This window comes from Ictidomys tridecemlineatus, chromosome 4, assembly GCF_052094955.1.
Source record: "Ictidomys tridecemlineatus isolate mIctTri1 chromosome 4, mIctTri1.hap1, whole genome shotgun sequence".
Taxonomy (NCBI): domain Eukaryota; kingdom Metazoa; phylum Chordata; class Mammalia; order Rodentia; family Sciuridae; genus Ictidomys; species Ictidomys tridecemlineatus.
Genome location: NC_135480.1, coordinates 98,221,139 through 98,243,774, shown reverse-complemented (window position 1 = coordinate 98,243,774; position 22,636 = coordinate 98,221,139). Strand labels below are relative to the sequence as shown.

The following is a 22,636-nucleotide window of genomic DNA, read 5'->3' as shown; positions in this document are numbered from 1 at the left end:
ATGGGGAACAAGCACAGAGAATCATTCAGCTAACATCTAGCTGGAGAGAGAGAGAACATGTCAAAAATACCTCTTCACAGCTGATAATATTTTTTTGCTTTGTATCATGTGTGACATTGTGTGGAAAATGTACAAATGTGACACAGGATTTCAAATATCAGAGTGGCCTGGGATTGTTCTAGAAAACTTTCTAGACAGATGGGTTCTAAACTGGGGACAGACTATTGATTTTGGATTGGTGCAGGGACAACCAAGCTCAGGTGAGCAGTAGGATCTCATAAAGTCCAAACAGCAAAATCTCTTTGTGTTTTTCAATATGTGTGTGTCCCTATAGTAATACTTTGTATGTATATTTCAATTCACATGGAGAATATTGTAATAAAGATTTCTCATGCTTATTGCCTTCTTCCCTTACATACCACAGCACTCCATGGTGCCTCTACTGCTGGGCAGTGTCTCCCAGTGCATTTCCACTGCATTTTTCTTAGCTGTTTCATACTAATGCATATGGAAATCTACCAATTCCCTGCAGCTGCACACAGATACACAATCAACAGAAATAAATTTCATATATGATTCCTTACAGATACAACCAGCAAATCCTCTGTAATGCACTCAAATTGGATTATTTCAACTAATGCCTAGGCAGACAGAACTTACACAAGAAAAAAGAAGGAAGGAAGGAAGGAAGGAAGGAAGGAAGGAAGGAAGGAAGGAAGGAAGGAAGGAAGGAAGGAAACAGCACAGTCCAACTGCTTTCAAAATGACTATATTAATTTGTGCTCTTACCAACAGTGTAACAGAATTGTGTTAAAACTGTAATCTAAATTACTACCCAGTTGGATCCAGCCAGCAGTGGCAGCATTGTTTGGTTTTAGAAAATATAATAATGCAACTTATGACATTTAAAGATATAAATAAAAGAAATCAGACAACTACCTCAGTGAATCAGGAAAAGATGACTTGACAGTAACCCAATTTCCTTCCATTGATAAGAAAAACACTTTGTGAACTGTTTTTCAGAAGAGAACTTCTTCAACTCAAAAGAAGGCACTAAAAACAAATATCATGTACCACAATGTCACATATTTAATGAAACATCAAAAATACTGAAACTATCAGTAGAAACAAGACAAAGATGTCTAGAATGGCCACTTCTAATCATCTTGTTCTGGATGTGCACTGATGTGAAAGCACCATAAAAATAGAGCATTGGTATTTCTATATATCAACCACAAGAGTTTATTAATAAAATTAAATAAAGATAAAATGTAATATCATAAAATAAAAATTTTCTATAGGGTGAAAACACATATGTGTGTGTGTGTATACAAAAATAATAGATTAACTTGTAAATACCTTTTAAGAACAACCAGAAAAGCTGAATAATTTTACTTTCAATCTGTTTGAACCTACCAAGACAGTGAGGGCTTGAGATTCTGGAGCCCAAGAGAAAATAAGAGAGAAACAAAGAGAAATTAGAAAAGTAAGAGGGAAATATATGACATTTCAAAGGGCTAATGCTATCTCCTACCAAAACACAAAGAACAAATGGAAAAGAAACAAGCAAAACATCTAGAAAACAGAATTATTCTCAGCAAAACTATTCCTCAAAACTAAAAATAAAATAAGAGGGGCAAATGTAATTTTGAGAATTACATATTTATATGTTCAGACTATTGAAGACAGTTCTCTAAACAAGAAAAATGCTCCAAATGACTTTATAAAAAGACGGGGCAGGGGGTGGGGGGGAAACTAAGGGTACAAATCTAAAAGAAAAGATTAAGGATTATACAAATAATGTAATTATATATTATGTAGAACTACTAATAATTATATTATTCTAGAATTAAAATAACAAAGAAAATAGGCTATAATTTTGTAAGGTCCTTCACCCTAGAAATTATCGCAAGTGCAGATTTATATTAGACAATAGAAAGTCAAAGGTACATGCTGAAATTTCTAAAATGAACTAGAAATTACAAAGGTGCTGGTGTTTCATTAAATCTAATAACAGCAAAAGAATAATTTAAAATTTCCTGATTAATGCACAGGGAGACAATGATATAGAGACAAGGTAAATAAAATAAAAAGAAAATAGAAAGATAAAACCACTCAAATAATCAATGATAGTGTGAAACACAACAGATCAGGGAGCAAAAAGGGGTAGAGCCACTCCTCTGAGACTAACATCTCCCACATCACATTATTAGGCTCTGAAAAACATGGAAGACTCAATGTTGTTACTAGAGAAGTTCTCTCCAAATATATCTACAGTTTAAATGACAACAACAAAGTCCATCAGGCTGATGTACCAAAAGTTAAATATCTACTTACCATGTTAATCAGTCATTCCACTCTTTGGTACTTATCAAAAGAGAGTGAAAATTTTGTATAGAGAACAGTATAGGAATATTTGCAGCAGTTCTATTCACAATAGTCCAAACTGGAAATAGCTTAAATGATCATTAAATGATAAAAGATACAAATGTTATGGTACATTCAAAAAAAGTAATACTAGTCAATAATGAAAAGAATCAGAAGAGTGATAAGTGCACTGACATAGACAAATCCTCAAAAATTAACCCTATTCAAAGGAATCAGATAAACTTATACATTCTACATAATTCCATTTACATGAAGCCCCAGGAAAGCAAATCTCATCTGTAGCACCGGACACCAGGTCTGTGATTGCAGAGTAGGCTGATGGAAGAGAACAATTGACCCAGAAATGGAACTTTGGGGGTAATGGTAATATTAGGGATGTTGAATGTGGTGGCTGCCCAGGTGGATGAAATTGTCAGCACTCATTAAACTGTGCCCTCAAAACACATGTATTTGTAATGCATATAACAATGTTTCAGCACAGTTTTTTGTTTGGTTTGGTTTGGTTTGGTTAAAAGCAGTTTGTGAGCAATATGTTGGAAATGCCTATACCAGGAAGCAAAAGAGGTAATCAAAACAAGAGAACTAATGTGCACATACCAACTAGGCAGGTTTAACCAGGCTGAACCACTGTGGGGAGAGAAAGACAAGATATTCAGTGACGAAAAAGACAGGTGTTTATTTCTCTCTACTGTGACTATCCAGGCAGTTTCAGCCCATAGAGGTCATCCAGGAAGCCAGGTACTCTGGAAGTTCTGCCATCTTCTGCCTGTAGTCTCAACCAGGGGTTGAAGGATCCTCAAATGGGCCATGGATAGAATTTAGAAGGTTTCTAATCTCAAATGCGAAAAAAATAATTTTTATTATCACTAGGCTCTAAGTAAAGTTTATCAATCTCCTCAATTAAGAATACTGACATCAAATCACAGGATTTTTAGGAAGGCTTGTGGCTCAGTCAACAATTTGAAAGTAGAGCTATCTTCTTATGACATAGTTATAAAAGAATTTTAAAATGTCATCCACATATATCTCTGCTTTGAAATTATAGTAAATATAAGACCTGCTGCTACGTTTTGACTTTTAGTGTATCAATAAAAATTGCTTTATGAGTACATAACAAATAGAGTTATGTGTTGATTACTATACTTCAAGGTAAGTGGAATTCATTATATGTTGCATACACTATATGTTGCATTTTACACATTGTAAAACTTTTCTGGAGAAGAGATCCAAAGGCTTCATTAGGTGGATAATGCCGGCCCATGTTACAAAGCAGTTTTGGGAACCATGTGTTCTAGGATTTTGTCATCACGCTCACTGTTATTGCTGTTCCTAAGTTGCAGCAGGTAAGAAGGAGAGAGACAGACTGGAGGAGGTAAGCCACATGTTGCCTCTGCTTAGTCCACTCCATGGAAGACAATCCAATGGCCTTTCTCAAAAACCTCGGCGTCCAGGAAATATACTCTAACTGGGCTGCCACGTGCTCAAGTTTCTATTCCTAATGATGGAAGGGAAAACATTAGCTGATACATATTGACTCCATAGAGTCTGAGGATGACTGGATATGAGCATAGGAGACAAATGAGGCAGAGTACCCAGGGTTCTGCACAGTGATACCACCCACAGAGAGGAGAGGAAGCAGCAGAGGACTCCAGGAAGAGAAAATATTTTCACTGAACCAGTTGACTTTGAGATACCTTTAAGCCAGGGTGTACTGACAAATCTGTTCTCCCAGAAAAACAAAAACAAACAACCTAAATTTTAAAAAAAACCTATTTTTGACCTTTATATATCTACATGCTCTAAATATACCCATTATGTAATAGATTGGAGAGAGATGCACACAATAGGCTCTCGAATCTGAGATACTAAATGGAAATAAATGAGATTTTCTGGCCATAAAGCTTTAAGCAGAATGCTGATCTGCAGTTACTTGTAATTTATACAAAATTGACCTTAAGGTTTCCCAGTAAAAAAAAAGAGAGATGTAAAAATAATTACTACCTTGTGTTGGACAGCTTTCCACTGCTGTGACAAAATACTTGGGAAAAACAACATCAAGGAGAAAGCATTATTTTGGCTTACAGTTTCAGAGGTTTTAGTCCATAGTCACTTAGTCCTGTTGCTGTGGGCTGGTGGTGAGGCAGAGCATCATGAGGGGAAGCCTGTGGTGGAGCAAAACTGTTCATCATATAGAGACTCAGAAGCAGAGAAAGAGAGAGAAGGAGCTAGGGAAAAAACACATCTGTCAAAGACATGCTTCCCATGATCCACCACTTCCAACATCCTAAACTTAACACCAAACAGTGATACCAGCTGTGGACCAACCCTTGAATACAGAGCTACTTAGGGATATTCCAGATTCAAAGTATAGGTTATGGAGAATAGGATTAATAAATTTCCAAAAAGAGCATACTACAGGGAGACAGCCACATCAATGTTTGTAGCATTTCACAATTCACAATAGCTAAATGCCCTTCAATAGATGAATGGATTAAAATTGTGGCATTTATACACAATGGAATATTACTCAGCACTAAAAAAATAACAAGATCATGGCATTTGCAGACAAATTGATGGCATTAGAGCAGATCATGCTAAGTGAAGTTAGCCAATCCCTAAAAAAAAATGCTGAATGTCTTCTCTGATATAAGGGGGGTTGACTCAAAATAGGATAGGGAGGAAGACCATGAGAAGAAGACTACCACTAAATAGGGAAGAGAGGTGGGAGGGAAAAAGAGGGAGAAGGGGAGTTGCACGGAAGATGGAAGGAGAATCTCATTGTTATACAGAATACATATATGATGTTGTGATGAGAAAAAGAAAAAAAGTATGTCACATTAGATTGGATAGAGAAGGGATAGGAGAGGAGGGAAGGAGTAGGGAGGATCGGAAGGGCAGCAGAATAGAATAGACAATACGATTGATGTATGTATTGATGTATGTACATTCCATGTATAATACATACAAATATAAATACAAAATACATTCTGCTGTCATGTTTGACTAAAAAAAATAAAAATAAATCATATGGTAAAAAAAAAAATAATTAATTAATTAATTTCCAAGACCCTGCCATCAGTAAAATTTCTTCTTGCAAAGAAGTACTGTGGCCACTCTCAAAGCAGTTTTCCCTGTCAGTTTGTACTGTATAAGTGGAAATGTGAAACCAGCCATGTACACAATAATATGGTTGGTTGCCAGGGTCAATATTGTAAGGTGCACCTAATAGCTATCTAAGGTAGATAGATTTAGTCTGAAATGATTCTCTTCTTGGATGAAGTGATCAAACTTCCACAGACCTAATGAAGAAACCGATATGTATGGAAATACAACACAGTGTAGCATGTATTAAAACAAAGGTGGGTCTAATAGGGATCACAGAGGACAGATTTTAACCAAGACTATTGAAGGAAGAACAGTTAAAAACTGTTGAAGGATTGAAGAACTCAAGAACAGACTCCACAAATAGAAATCCAACAGGTTCACCAAAGAAGGTATTGGAGGGGATGGGTACAGGGAGGGAAGAGATGATGAGAATTTGAGGCAGGAGGTGTAGGCACTGACTCAGGAACATGGAGGAATAGGCTTATTCAGAGACCAACAAGAAACGAGTGTTTCCACTAACATACTCTAATCCTCAGGAGTGCTAAAAATAATTCATTTCATTGGTTCGCTTTATCTTCAGTCTATTCCACAGCTCCTGACAAGTACTCAGTAATTTTTAAATGAGCAAATAAACAGAATAAGCTCAAAAACCTAGGAAAAGGAGGTTGAGAGTCTAAAGTGAACAAAAGTACAATGGTAAGAATGCTTTTTTTTTAAAATTCAGCATTGCTGAAACTTTCCATATGAATTACTTTCTAGGTTAAAAAATGAATCAGACTAATCACTGTGACTCACACATTATGGAATTCACTAAAGTCAGAAAACCTGGGTAGATATTACTAAAAGTACTATACAGATTCAATGCAATTCCGATCAAAATCCCAATGGCATTCCTCACAGAAATCGAAAAATCAATTATGAAATTCATCTGGAAAAATAAGAGACCCAGAATAGTTAAAGCAATTCTAAGCAGGAAGAGTGAACAGGTGGTATTGCTATATCTGATCTTAAACTATACTACAGAGCAATAGTAACAAAAACAGCATGGTACTGGCACCAAAACAGACTGGTAGACCAATGGTACAGAATAGAAGACACAGAGACCAGCCCACAAAATTACAACTACCTTATATTAGACAAAGGTGCTCAAAGCATACACTGGAGAAAGGATAGCATCTTCAATAAATGGTTCTGGGGAAACCGGAAATCCATATGCAACAAAATAAAATTGAATCCCTTTCTCTCACCATGCACAAAAGTTAACTCAAAATGGATCTAGGATCTAGGAATTAAACCAGGAACTCTATTGGCCCTAATCTCCATCACATGGGGCTAGGCCCCAATTTTCTTAATAAGACACCTATAGCACAAGAATTAAAACCAAGAATCAATAAATGGAATGAAATCAAACTAAAAAGTTTTTTTCCCCCCTCAGGAAGAAAAATAATATGTGAGGTAAATAGGGAGCCTACATCCTTGGAAAAAAATTTTTACCCTTCACACATCAGATAGAGTTCTAATCTCTAGGGTATACAAAGAACTCAAAAAGCTAAACACCAAAAACAAATAACCCAATCAACAACTGGGCCAAGGACCTAAACAGATACTTCTCAGAAGGTTATACAATCAATCAACAAATATACAAAAAAAATGATCATCATCTCTAGTAATCAGAGAAATGCAAATTAAAACTGCTTTAAGATACCATCTCACTCCAGTAAGAATGGCAGCCATTATGAAGACAAACAACAACAAGTGCTGGCAAGGATGCGGGGGAAAAAAGGTACACTCATACACTGCTGGTGGGACTGCAAATTGGTGCAGCCAATTTGAAAAGCAGTATGGAGATTCCTTGGAAAGCTGGGAATGGAACCTCCATTTGACACAGCTATTCCTCTTCTCGGACTATACCCAAAAGACCTAAAAACGACATACTACAGGGGCACAGCCACATCAATGTTTATAGCAGCACAATTCACAATAGCTAAACTGTGGAGCCAACCTAGATGCCCTTCAATGGATGAATAGATTAAAAAAATGTGGCATAATACACAATGGAATATTAATCAGCACTAAAAAATAATTAGATCATGGCATTTGCAGGGAAATGGATGGCATTAGAACAGATTATGCTAAGTGAAGTTAGCCAATCCCAAAAAAACAAATGCCAAATGTCTACTCTGATATAAGGGGTGACTCAAAATGGGGTAGAGAGGAAGAGCATGGGAAGAAGATTACCTCTACATAGGGAAGAGAGGTAGGAGGGAAAAGGAAGGAGAAAGGGAATAGCTTGGATGGTGGAAGGAGACCCTCATTGTTACACAAAATGCATGTATGAAGATGTGAGAAAAAAAAGAATAGCATTACCTTAGATTAGGTAGAGAGAAGTGATAGGAGGGGAGGGGAGGGGTTGGGGGGATAGGAAGGATAGTAGAATGAAACTATAATTTCTCATTTTTCTGAGTGTACAAGTGACATTATTATTACTGTGTATATATGTGACTGCATGAGCAATATGATTCTGCAACTTGTACACTCAGAAAAATGAGAAATTATATCCCATCTGATTCAAATATATGTCAAGTTCATTGTACTGTCATGTGTAACTAATTAAAACAAATAAAAAAGAAAAAAATCTGGGTTAGACTTAGGATGGGGTGGGGTGGCAAGGAGTACTCAGAGTGACATTTTGATACTGATATTTTGCCCTATTAAATATGCTATTATGAAATTCTGAGAAAATATAAATTTTCAGTGGAGAGAAATTAAATTTGGTCTGAAAAGCAGGATTCTGTTTTTTTTTTAATTTTCATACAATAAATAATATGTTTGTCAGTCACTGTGCTAGGCACTGGACATATAATGCTGAGATAGACTTTACTCCAATTCTTTAATAATTGACAGTTGTTTAGCAGTCAGGAAGTAAAAAAACTATTGCAGTATGTTCCCCCTCCACCATATCCTCTTTCATGAATTCATTCATTTCATCCCAACACTTACCTGGACCCGGAATTCAACACCTCTATAAATTCTCTCACACCAACTGCTTGAGCAGTTGGGAAATCATAATCTAATCATAGGAAAGTGATTTTTACATGAATTGTGCCTGTGTACTGCATCTGCCTACAATTTCTCCTTGGACTCCCCAAAAGTTAACCAGGTCTAAACTGACCCTTTATTCTCTGGCATCCATTTTGCCTGAAAATATCTGGTTTTCTTCAGACTCAAAAGAACCTTTTTGCATTCCACTAAATAAAGCCACTGACACAAAAGTTTTACACACAATGCAGACTTCACTGGGGGTTTGTTAAGGAGCAGAGAGGAGGGGCTTTAGATGTTGCACCCCATAATAAGCTCTATAAAGATACAAATCTTCTTTCTATTTCCATGACCACTTTAACATGGACATGGTGAGGAGGGCTTCTGACTCTCTCTCTTTCTCTGCTTCCAAACTTTGCCCCCTCACTACTTCTTCTTGTCTCCATCTCTTTTCTTTCCCTCATATGTTCCTAACCTTGTTGAATCATCTCCTTTCATTTACACAGAATAATTTGGTTCCAAAGGAATTGCCACTTCCGAATTTTACACTGGGCCCTCACCAAAACAATATCCTTCTGCTCTGTTTACCTGCCTATTTAACAGGATCAAATTTCACTTAGTAAGGCTGGGGTTGTGGCTCAGTGGTAGAGCACTTGCGGAGCATGTGTGAGGCGTTGAGTTTGATTCTCAGCACCATGTATAAACAAATGAATAAAATATAGGTTCATCAACAACTAAAAACATATATTAAAAAAATTCACCAAGTTCATTTATAGTTTATGTTTTATAACATAAACACATTCTTGTAAAGCCATCAACTATCCCAAGTCTACCCCAAAAAACATGCTGGTAAGTTCATTTTTTCTGATTTTCATTGCATTGATGGTAAGAGGAATTATGGCAAGTATTCTGACTAAGAAATTACAAGGTACAGTGAGAGAATGTAGGAGGAACATTTGCTTCCCATTTCAGGGGTCATGGAAGGAGGAAGCAGAAATCCTAAACAAAACTTGAATAAGGAAAAATCAACAGGGCAAAGGGTTTGGTGATGGGGTCATTGGTTGAGAGAAGGAAGAAGAAAATATTTCTCTAAGGAGGAACAAAGTCTCAGGGGCAAATTACAGGTAAAAAAATAAAACAATGAACATATTAACAATGAATCCCACCATTATGTGCAATTATAATGCACCAATAAAGATATGTAAAAACTAAAGTTGCTAATCCAATATGGAATGAAAAATAAAATAAAATAAAAACACACGTACACATACAAAGGAAAATCACCTCTCGTATGACTCTTGTCTCTTGCGTTGTCTTTCCTAGGACTCTCATCACATCCTCAAATATGATGCTTGAAAAAAACTTACTGATGTTGACACCTCTTTTAATTATTACCTGGATAACTTTAATAATTTCTCAAAATGCTACAAGGGTAGGATCCGTTTTTTGTAGTGGTATTCCATCGATATGGTTAGAGTACACAGCAATTTCATACTGCATTCTTTGTAGAAATAATTTAGACTTATTTCTATATTATAACTAATGGTTAATTCTTACCACAAATCCTTATACCACATTTTTCAGTTATTTATTTGTAGTTCATTTGGTTTAATAGCTCTTTGGAAGAACTTAAGCAAAATAGCCTCTGAGTTCCACATGATTTTTATAAATAAAGGTCAGTTTGTCTTATTATAAAATTCCCGGTTCATTTTACTTCTTTGAGTTTCTTAACATTTTACTCCACTGAAATTTAGCTTGAAATAAAGCGGGCGTGGTGGCGCACGCCTATAATCACAGCGGCTGGGGAGGCTGAGACAGGAGAGTCGAGGATTCAAAGCCAGCCTCAGCAACTGTGAGGTGCTAAGAAACTCAATGAGACCCTGTCTCTAAATAAAATATAAATAGGGCTGGGGATGTGGCTCAGTGGTCGAGTGTCCCTGAATTCAATCCCTGGTACCCAAAAAACAAAAACAAAATATTAATGTTAAACAGCAGTGAAAATAAAATTTAAGAAAATGACATAAATAATAAACAAATGATATGCTACATAAGTATCAGTTTATAAAAAGAAAATTATATAATCATCATACATTTGGGTGGACCTAGAAAATCCTAGATACAAAAGTGACCACAGTCAGTGTTATAATCTAAAATTGATATAGCCACAGCCATAGTAGAAAACTTACTCTCTTTCTGAAATTTATGAATCAAACAGACCTAAAATTAGCAAATATGTATATGGTCTGAACACATTGATAAATATAAACTTAACCTAATAGATAAACATTGAGAAGCAGGAAAGTAGTTTAGATAGTGACCTAAAAGATATACTTTTGTTCCATTGTAAAATGTTTGGTCCTTTTAAAATATTTCTCCATCCATTTTTACATATTCATCTTAAATATTCCTCCATCCATTCATTATAATATGTTTTTCTCTACCTTGCTTAGCATAGTTATAATAGCTGTTTCCAAGTCCTTATCTGGTCATTATAACATCCAATCTATCTGTGTGTTAGTTTCCACAAATCAATCTTCTTCTTTGAGAAAGACTATGTGTTTCTAATTCCTCCTGTGCTGAGTGATTTGTAATTGTATCCTGGACATTGTGACTGTTATGTTGTGAAAGCTGTGAATTCTGTATTATTCCTCAGAGTTGTGTTGATTAAAAAAATTAGTTGTTGATGAATCTTCATTTTATTTATTATATGTGGTGCTGAGAATCTAGCCCAGTGCCTCACATATGCTAGGCAAGTGCACTACCACTGACCTACAACCCCGGCCCTGTGTTGATTATTTTTGATGCATCAAGTGACCAACTTGGTTCAACTTACACTAGAAAATTTCTCACATGTAGTTATGAAGAATTCAACTCTCACTTGAGTTTTCTAGGGTTAGCTACAAATTGCTTTATATTTTCTCTGTACTTGTGCTTCAAGGGTCAGCTAGATTATTGAAGAAAGTTCTTATGGTCTGTGATTTCCCCTTTCCTCTGGTGACAATAGATGTTGAAGAGGAAGGGATGCTGGGTTCTATTGTGTACAAAGACTCAATGCTTGTCTGTAAATTTCATTTAGGTTAATGATCAAAACATGAAACTCATCTCTTGATAGCTCCTTCTTTTAGACTTTGGCTTCCCTCCAAAACCTGCCTGCTTTTGTATATTCTCCTTAGCCTGCAGGTAGTTGTATTATGGGACCCAAATCTGTCTGCTTGCCCCTAGAAAGCCAGTACTCTGGAGATGAGACTTGGTGGGAAGGAATTAGGTTTATTCAAAGGCAGGCCCTGTGGGGCTGGGGCTATGGCTCAGTGGCAGAGCGCTTGCCTGGTACTCATGAGGCAGTGGGTTTGATCCCCAGCATCCCATTTAAAAAAAAAAACTAAGTAAAAAAAAAAGGCTGGTCCTTCAAAGAAGGAAAGAAAGAGGGAGATTTGTCCTGAAAGCACCAATTTAGGGAAGTCTTATACACAAAGTGTTTTATGAAGGGGAAGAAACAATGGGCAGGAAGACTTGATGCTGAGTAGGGTATTTTTCATCCAGGACCTGTGCTTTCTTTTCTCTTCTGCAGGAATGTCCTTGAGATGGCAATGAGCTTTCATCTCTGAAGCCAAACCCTATAATTTTTTAATCAAAAACATTAATTCTCTGCAAGTTAAACATTATTCTAGTTCTAATTAGTGAACAAGGTTAGCTACTTGTCCACACTTTTATGTTATCTGAAGACCATCAGATGTCCTGGATTCTGAAAAACTAAAGGAATATTACTGATTAGGGGCCAGTGTTTATCTAGTTCCTTTTCATGCAACAATCGACTGTCTCAGCCATTCAAAGTTAGTCTTCCTTACAATTTACAACACTGAACAAAAGGAAAAACAAAGAACACCTTTACAAGGGGAAGTTTATAAAATAGAACCAATCAAAAACAGGGTGGTGTTTCTGTTGTCAATATTATGACTGTTTTGGTATGTGGTTCAGAGGTGAAAATTGCTTTCTGAAGAAGAGACAGTCACAAGTTACTTGGCCATATATGAAACAGAAATCATTTATGGTTTAGTTTATGTGCTTGAAAAAACTTATTACCCACTCATATTATCATTCCCCTTTTCCCACAGGCATGTATTCCATTCTATTTATTCCTCAGAGTATTCCAGCTCTTACTCAACACATATATGTGTGGCCTTGAAAGATATGTAGTGATGTGTTAGTATGTGCGTTTATTTATTTATTTATTTGAGGAGAAGAAATTGAAGATTTACTTGAATATGACACTTTAGATTTTAAACAAAAGATAGAATACCTGAAGAGGGGACCAAATTCTTAAAGAAAGGTGTTGATAATGGGATATACATATATATCAAAGATTTATATATAAAATGATAAATATAATCAAGGTAGATCTGGCAGAAGGTTCAATTTAAAACTCAAAAAGAGTAGAGCTAAGTCAGGGTTCCATTTGGCAAAAAGTCTTCCCTTGGTAAAACAAAGGCTTTCTTTTATAGCATCTGGATGCCTTCATAGGATGACATCTTATTCTTACACAGTATAAAAGCATTGTTTTCAAATGGATGGCATTAGAGCAGATTATGCTAAGTGAAGCTAGTCAATCGTTAAAAAACAAATACCAAATGACCCCCTTGATATAAGGGGAGTAAACAAGGACAGGGTAAGGATGAAGAGCTTGAGAAGAAGATTTACATTAAACAGGGATGAGAAAAGGGGAGGGGAGGGAAGGGGAGGGGAGGGGGGATAGTAGAGAATAGGACAGACAGCAGAATACATCAGACACTAGAAAGGCAATATGTCAATCAATGGAAGGGTAACTGATGTGATACAGCAATTTGTATACGGGGTAAAGTTGGGAGTTCATAACCCACTTGAATCAAACTGTGAAAGATGATGTATTAAGAACTGTGTAATGTTTTGAACGACCAACAATAAAGTAAAAAAAAAAAAAAAGCATTGTTTTCGATGCCTCTTGAACTATTAACCAAATTGCCAATGTTCTTCCTCTGGACCTCTTGCCTTTAGTCTCTTTATCTTCAAGTCTTGAAGAAAGGTGAATGATTTTATTTACAACTGCATTGTACTCTGTTATTTTTTTTGTTCCTTAAGCATGTATTTATTGATTAAAGTGACTCTGCCCTTGATATCTAGTGAGGAATGAGAAGCCAGTGATAGTTAAGTCAAGGATGAAGAGGTGAGAGATGGGTGCATTGATTCCTCCAGGTTAATTGGACCAGTGAGCATCTGTGTGTGTCTATAACTTTTGCCACAGTTGTTGTTAACAACCCTGTTAAGGCAAACTAAAGCTTCTACCACTTTGTAGAAGCACACAGCATTTCTCTATACTTTCAAAAAGCAATTATCTCCCCATATCTCCCGCAGGTTGGGAGGGAAGGAGGTCTAAAAACCCCAACAGCCTGGCATGCTTGAGGCTCTGGGTGGGTCTCATTCCAGAATGAAAAAGAAGAAGTGTGAGGTATTGACTCAAAGGTGGGGCAGCACACAGAGAATGATGTCAGACATCTGATGACCTTTGTTATGCCATGGTAAAGAGTTGGGGATCTCATACATGGGCTATGTTGGAAGGCAGATAATGACAGAGCTGCAGTTACAAAGAACAGGCTGCAATATCTCAGAGTATTGGTTTCTGTTGATGTTGAATGACACTTTTAGAAAGGTCCTATTTTTAAAAAAAACATTAAGTTCAGTATATCATATAAATTTGAAATTATTAAAATTAAATTTTAAGCCATTTTTAAAATGTGGAAAAATTAGCATTTTTCCTTCATTGATACTAACTGGCCTCCTAGAAGAAAATGTAGGCCCAACTCTCCGTCATGTCACCTTAGGAACTGACTTTAACAAATCCCCTAAAGTGCAATAAGTAAAATCAAGAATCAATAAATGGGAAATATCAAACTAAAAAGCTTCTCCACACCAAAGGAAATAATCAAGAATGTGAAGAGCCTATGGAATAGGAAAAAATCTTTGCCACCTGCACCTCAGAACATATATCTCCAGGATATATAAAGAACTCAAAAAACCCTAACACACACACACACACACACACACACACACACACACACACACACACATACACACACACGACCCAATCAATAAGTGAGCTAAGGAACTGAACAGTTTATGGAGGAAGAAATATGATGGGCCAACATATATATGAAAAAATGTTCAGCATCTTTAGCAATTAGAGAAATGCAAATTAAAAATACAGTGAAATTTCATCTCACTCCAGTCAGAATGGTAATTATCAAGAATACAAGCAACAATAAATGTTGGCAAGGAAAAAGATTCACTTATATGTTGCTGGTGGGACTGCAAACTGGTGCAACCATTCTGGAAAGCAGTATGGAGATTCCTCAGAAAACTTGGAATGAAACCACCATTTAATCCAGTTATACCACTCTTTGGTATATACCTAAAGGACTTAAAATCAGCATACTACAGTGACACAGCCACAACAATGTTTATACAATTCAATTCACAATAGCAAAGCTTATGGAACCCACCTAGATACCTTGAAAAGATGAATGGCTAAAGAAAACGTGGTGTATATATACACAATGGAATAATACTCAGCACAAAGAATAAAATTATGACATTTGCCAGTAAATGGATGGAACTGGAGACTCGCATGGTAAATAAAATAAGTAAACCTCAAAAAACCAAAGGCCTAATGTTCACTCTGATATGTGGATGTTAACACACAATAAGTCTGTGTGGAAGAATAGAAATTCATTGGATTAGACAAAGGGGAATGAAGGAAAGGGGAGAGGGAAATAGGAAAGACAGTAGAATGAATTGGACATAACTTTCCTATGTTCATATATGAATACACCACCAGTGAAACGCACATCATGTACAACCACAAGAATGGGATACTAATTAGAATGTTATACTCTATGGGTGTATAATATGTCAAAATACACTGTGATGCCATGTATATGTAAAATGAAGAAATAACAATTTTTAAAAATAAAACTTTATTTTGGCTTACAGTTTCAGAAGTTTTAGTACATAGTAAGTTGGCCCATAATGATGAACTTGTGGTGAGGCAGAACATCATGGTGGAGAGCATGTGGTAGAATAAAGCTGCTCACCTCTTATGGGTAGGGAAACAGAGAAATAGAGAGAAAATATTCAGGACCAAAATATGTCTTTGTAATGGACACTCAGTTACCACTTCTATCAAATAGATTCCACAAACAGCTGTTCACCAAGCTGTCAGAAAAAAATGAGCATTTTGAGGACACTTCAGATCTAAATTATAAGAGGAATGGAGGATGTGATTAATAAATATCCAAGATTCTGCCCTCTGCCATATTCCTCCTTACAAAGAAGCACCTTGGCACAATCAAAGGAACCTCCACTGGACAGCTACTATTACATCAGTGGAAATTTTAGACCAGGAATATACACAACAGAATGAACTTGTTGTCAGGGCCAGTACCTTGTGAGGCAACTCTCAGCAATCTAAGGTGGATGGATTCAGTCTGAGGTGATTCTCCTCTTGAATAAGGTAATCTCTGGGTGTGGCTCAGTGGTACAGAGCTTGCTTAGCATGTGTGAAGAACTGGGTTCAATTCTCAGCACCATGTACAAATAAATAAAATAAAATTCACCAACAATTAATAAAATATTTTAAAAAGGAATAAGGTGATCTCCTCTGGAATGTCCAACAGCCTCATGAAGTAAATGACACATAGAATATAAAATAAACCAGTGCAGTATGTATTATAACAAAAGTATGCACAGTAGACTAGCACAAAGAAATAGGCCATTATCTAAAACTACTAAGGAAAGAACAGTCTTCACTCAAGCACAGACTCAAGTGATAAATAGAAATTCTCCAGCTTTACTGAAGAAGGAATTGGAGGGGATGGGTGCAGGGAGAGAAGAAGTGAGAATTTCAGGCAGGAGGTGTAGGCACTGACTCAGAAGCATGGAGGAATAGGCTTATTCAGAGACCAACAAGAAACTAGTGTTTCCACTAACATATTGTGGAATATGAATATCACTCCTCATGAGTGCTAAAGTAATTCATTTTGTTGGTTCACTTTATCTTCAGTATATTCCAAAGCATATGACACTTATCAGGTATATAGTTAGTAATTTTTAAATGAGTGAATAAACAGAAGAATTTTTAAAACCTAGAGAAAGGAAGTTGAGATTCCAGGTTGCACCAAATTGCAATGGTAATCATGCATGTTTTTGTTCCAGTACTGATAAAATTTATCCATAAAACAACTTCCTTTGAACATAAAAATAAATCAAACCAGTCATTGAAACTCACAAACTATAAAATTCACTTAGAAGTCAGAAAACCTTGGTTAGGTTCAGAATGGGGAGTGAGGGGTATTCAGAGTAGCCCTTGAACTCTAATATTTTTCCCTATTGAACATGCTATATGAACAATGTGAGATTATATGAAATTTCAGTAGATGGAAGTTTAAGTTGCTCTGAAAAGCATGATTCTGCTTTCAAATTATTCATTTAACAAATATTATGTTTTTCCATCACTGTGCTAGGCACTGTGCACACAACACTGAGGCAGACACTGCTCTACTTCTTTAGTAACTGGCAGTCATTGATGATCAGAAAGTAATCAAAATATTGCAGTACAGTGAGTGATACAGACTGGAGGTTGCCCCATTCTGTTCCCTTCTCCTGTCTTCTTTCATTTCATCCCAACACTTTCCTGGACCTAGAACTCACCTTTACAATTTTCTAGTATCTTGTTCTAGTAATTAGAAGTCCCACTTCAATAATAAAAAATAAAAATTTATTATGAATCATGACTGTGTGCTACATCTTGCTTAAACAATTTCTCCTTGGCTTCCCCCAAAGTCAGCCAGCTCTAAACTGACCATTTTTTCTACTTCTGCACCAACCAGAATCAAAGGATATTTGGGTATTCTACGAAATGAATCCACTCTCACTCGGGCCTTTTCACACAAACTGGTAACCACTGGAGATTTGGTAAGAAACATGAAGGGGGATCTTTACATCATGGACCCCAAATAACTAAGGCATACAATCTTATTTCTGTTTCCATGATCACTTTACTATGGACATGGAGGGGAGGAACTTCTATCTCTCTCCATTTCTCTTCTTCCCACCTTCTCCCCCTCACTCCCTCTTCTTATTTCCTTTTCTGTCCTTTCCCTAATGTACTACATAACTTTCTTGAGTCACCTCTTTTTTTTTTTTTTACACAGAATAATTTGGTCCAAAAGGAGTTTCCACTTCCAGATTTCATATTCGGTGCTCAGCAAAAGTCATCTGCCCTGCTTACCTTTCCAGTTAACAGGACCAACTTTCTTTAAGTGTATTTATAGATTGTTTTTTTCTTACATAAAAACATATTCTTGTGGTCCCTTGCAGCTATCCAGAGTCTTCCCCTAATAATAGACTAACCAATTAAATTTTCTACTTCTCATTGTAATGGTGGTCTGTGGAATTGTGGTAAGTCCTCCAAGTGAGAAAGTAAGTATTCAGTGAAAGAATGTAAGAGGGACCTCTGCCCCATTTCAGGGTCATGGAAGGAGGAAGCAACAATCCTGAATAAAACTTGAATAAGAAGCAGCTGTTATAGTAGAAGCAAATGTGACTCCATTTTGTATTATGACTTCATCCTGTAAAACAACCATGCCAAGTAGAAGGGTCATGACTGGGGCAAAATGTTCTTTTCCTTTTGCTATAGAAACCTTTAAGAACACGGAACTATCTAATGGGATATTGTTTCTATAACTAGGGTAATGGGGCTCTGTTTCTGTAACTGGGGTGACTGGGCTAACTGATTGGTTAGGCTTCCCACCGCTTGACTGCACTGTCCAGCTTCTGTAACCTGGCTTGCTTGCATTAGCTAGACCCCTAGAACATCCCTTTTGCAGTTTTCAGGCTTATAAGGAGTGTCCTTGCAATTGTTTGGGGCTGATGAAGGGAATAGCTTTATGTTCTGATCAGCCGCCACCAGTGTGCTTCAATAAAGGCTTGATTTGATTATATGTGCACTGGAAGTCAGTTTATGAAACCCAGGAATGAAGCTTTAACTACAACACAGCCATCAGGTGGGCTGTGGGAGGCTGCCCCATCATGTGACCAGCACTTTCCTTTCCTGATTGGTTAGGCTCTGTTGGTCACTTCCCATGATCTGGCTACATGAAAGTGGCCATAGACGGTGGCCCCGATCTTTAAAGTCGAAAAATGTCGCCAAATGTGTCTTCATGCATGGATGTGCCTTCCTACAGCCACAGAAGTCGAGTTACCTTGCCTGCCCTTGTAACCCCACCCGTCTTGATTTTTATTGGATGGAAATTTCTAAAGAATGAGAGTCCCCCAAATAAAAGACCACTCCCAAACGTGCTCACTCTACCGCTTGTCTGCCTCTTGTGACATTCCTCACTCTCCTATTTGGGGAGCTTGATGCTGAGGTCAAAGGAGCTGTCCTGGAGCTTGAATTAATGGTAAATTGTGTGCCTGTGTTTTATTTGATACCTTGGGAAAAATCACTTGAACGTCCCTAGTTTAGCTGCCTGCGCTGGTTGAGGGTGGCAGTGGGCAAAGGAGTTGGTGCTGTGGGCTGGTTAAGAGAGAGAAAGAAAGTGGTTCAGCGAGGAGAAACAGAGTCTCAGGGGCAAATTACAGGTGCAAAATAAAACAATGTGTACAGATGTGTTTTATGATTCTGTCTCATGTTGTCTTCCCTAGGACTCTCATCATATCCTCAAATGCAGTGCTTTAGGAAATGTTGCTGATATTGACATCTCTTTTAGTCATCGCCTGGATACTTCTACAATTTCTCAAAACCACAAAGGTACTGTTTTAGTCAGCTATTTCGCTGCTATGACTAAAGAATCTGACCAGAACAATTGTATATGTGGAAAAGTTTATTTGATGGTTCACAGTTTTAGAGGTTTTAGGCCATAGAAGGCTGATTCCATTCCTCAAGGCTTGAGGTGAGGCAGAACATCATGGCAGAAGAGTGTGGCAGAGGAAATCAGCTCACATAATGATCAGAAAGCAGAGAAAGAGAGACTAAACTATATTTGCTAGATACAAATATATACCCTAAAGCTATGCCCCCACTTCCTTCAGCCACACCCATCTACCTCCAATTACCAGTTAATCCCACCAGGAATTAAAGCACTAATTAGGTTAAGGCTATAACCCAATCATTTTTCCCCAATCCTTTCATTTTTTCACATGTGTGCTTTTTGGGGATACCACATCTAAACCATAACATTCTGTCTCTGGCCCCCAAAAGCTCACATTCATCTGACAATGCAAAATATATTTAGTCTATTCCCAAGAGTCTCCATAGTCTCAACACTTCCTAGATTGCTCAGAGTTCAAGTCCAAAGTTTGCTCTGAGGCTCAAGGCAATCTCCTATTTTGAGCTCCTATAAAATTAAAAGCAATTTACAAGTATCCAATATATAATGGCACAACGTAAATATTCCCATTTACAAAATTATGGGCATAGAAAGAAGGAATAGAACCAAAGCAAGGTCAAAATTCAGCTGGAAAAACAAGTCCTGTGTCTCCACATCCAGAATCTTCTGAGCATTGTATCATGATGTTCTTTCCAAAGGACTTATGCAGCTTCACAACTGGGGACTTATTTGTTGCAGCCCAAGTGACCTTTCTGTTGGCTTGTCTTTGCTCTATTCCTGAAGCTTTCCTAGAATGACATCCCACATTACTGGCATTTCTTAATGTCAGGATCTCCTCTGTAGTTTTGGCTTTCTCTTCACATCTCCTCCACACTTTGACTTCTCAGGGGGTGCCTACAGGGACTCCAAACTTCCTGCACCTTACCTGGCCTCCCAGCCCTTCCTATGAAATCTTAGTGAAATTCTCCATGACCTCTTAACCTAAACATTCTGCATCCCTGCAAAACCAGCACCATGTGGCTGATGCCAAGGTTTGCTGCCATCTTGAGCAGCAGCCAAGCTTCCAGGTACCCTGGCTGTAGCAGCCTCTAAGTGTCTGAGCACATTGAGAAACTTTCTAGACCCCCTTGTGCAATAAGGGTGCCCCACTGGTGTCTTCTCAAAAGAATTTTCACCTTTATTTCCTTGAGCTTGAGATGAGTGTGGTCTTGCCAGCTCCTGAGATGCCCTCAAGGAATCTTTCTTATAGTCTCTGGACAGTCTTTAGCATTTCTTTAGTGTCAATAGTGCCTGTAACAACTGCAACTTCCTTAGGCCCAGTTTTACTCTTGCCTTTCAAGTCCAAATTTTTCAAACTTTCTGCTCTGCTTTCTGCTCCTGATTATCACAATAAATTTGGTTAAAAGCCACCAGCAATATCCATGCCACTGCATGAATTCTATATTGCCTAGACATTTCATCCACCAGATTAAGAAGTCCATCACTTTTAAAATCAGCTTCACAGAAAGTCTCGGAACACTGGTAAAATGCAGACAACTTCTCAGTCAGAACATAACACAAAAGCCCTCTACTCCAAATTCTCATAGAATCCTCTATTTCTGAACCCTTGTGAGACCTGTCTTCACTGTCCATGTTCCTATTGGCATTCTGGTCTTCAGTGCTCCCACCAGAATGGCTTATTAAACTCTGCTTACAATAATCTAAAGCATTTTGTCATGAGCCATGTTGGAGGAACTAAGCTAGAACAAGATGCATTTCAAATGCAGTTAGTTATATTAACTACAGTCTTAACACACAGAACAGTACTGTGCCCATTTCACCCAGTCAGCAAGTCCCTGAGATGTACAGACCACGTTCCACTGGTAGCATGAGGTCTCTTGGCCATGGAGGTGGTCTCTTGATGGTGGTCAGATTCGAGCAGCTCCCTTAGAACCAGAGTGGCAGCAGGTTTCATAGTCACAATGAAGCAGCATGGAAGATGTTGCTGGGAGACTGTATCTGTTTAGTCATGGCAACAACCCCTCTTCTCTGTACCAGTTTCTGTTTTAGTCAGCTTTTTCACTGCTGCAACTAAATGACCTGACCAACACAAATGCAGAGGAAAAGTTTATTTGAGGGCTCATGGTTTTAGAGGTCTTAGTACTTAGAAGGCTGGCTCCATTCCTCAAGGCTGAAGGTAAGGCAGAACATCATGGTAGAAGAGGGTGGCAGAAGAAAAGAGCTCACATGATGATTGGAAAGCAGAGAAAGAGATACTCGACTTGCTAGATACAAATATATACCCCAAAGCCATGCCCTCAATGACCCATTTTCTCCATCCACACCCACCTGCCTCTAATTACTATTACTGGTGATGAGTCCTTGCTTCCCCAATGTTGAAGAATAACACCAGAGAAGCACACCGAGGCAAGGTCAGGCTTCATTACCAGTTAATCCCATTAGGGATTAAAGCACTGAATAGGTTAAGGCTACAACCTAATAATTTCTCCTCCAAACCTTCGTGCATTGTCTCACATTTTCAGGGATACAACATCTAAACTATAACAGGTACAAAAAGATATCTCTAGTTTGATTTGAAACCTCCACCTGTGACCTCCATCAATTTAGAACCTGTAAATTAATCCTTTCCCTTACCTTACACTCCAACTCTGCTTTGTTTTCCACCTTCTTTACCTCATTTCAGAGGAAGTTGGTCTCCATTTTCTCATTTCTCCTTTATCCACAATCCAATCTAATTAAATTGTACCTCCTACATGCTACTAAATGGCTGTTGTAAGGTCAAAAACTTTCCTGTCACTAAATGAGTACTTGCCACTAAATCAGGTGTATATACTTCTTGACTGTATATATCCAGTTTGTCATTTTCTTTTTATTTTGTCTATGATTTATTTTTCCATGTCAAAGTTAATATTTTTACTATCCCAGTTAACTTTACTGTTTCTGGATATTAAGTCATAATTTAAAAATCTTTTCACATGCCATGATTATACAGGAATACCTCCTTTTAAAAAGTATTTTTACTTAGATAGTTTGCATTCATTATTTTATTGGCATGTTAAGTTTTTCCAGATTAATAACAATTAGATATGAAAACAAATATTATTTTAACACTTCTTTTCTGGTTCCAATGTCTTATTTGTTTTCTCATTTCTAGCATTTGCCAATACCTTTATTCAAATGTTAAATAC

The 22,636-nt window shown here is 37.3% G+C and overlaps 1 long non-coding RNA gene across 3 annotated transcripts in view; it reads right to left on the bottom strand.

Moving 5' to 3' along the window:
• LOC144377194 (uncharacterized) overlaps window positions 1–22,636 on the bottom strand; it is a 196,153-nt gene that overhangs the window by 124,692 nt on the left and 48,825 nt on the right. The window lies entirely within an intron of this gene.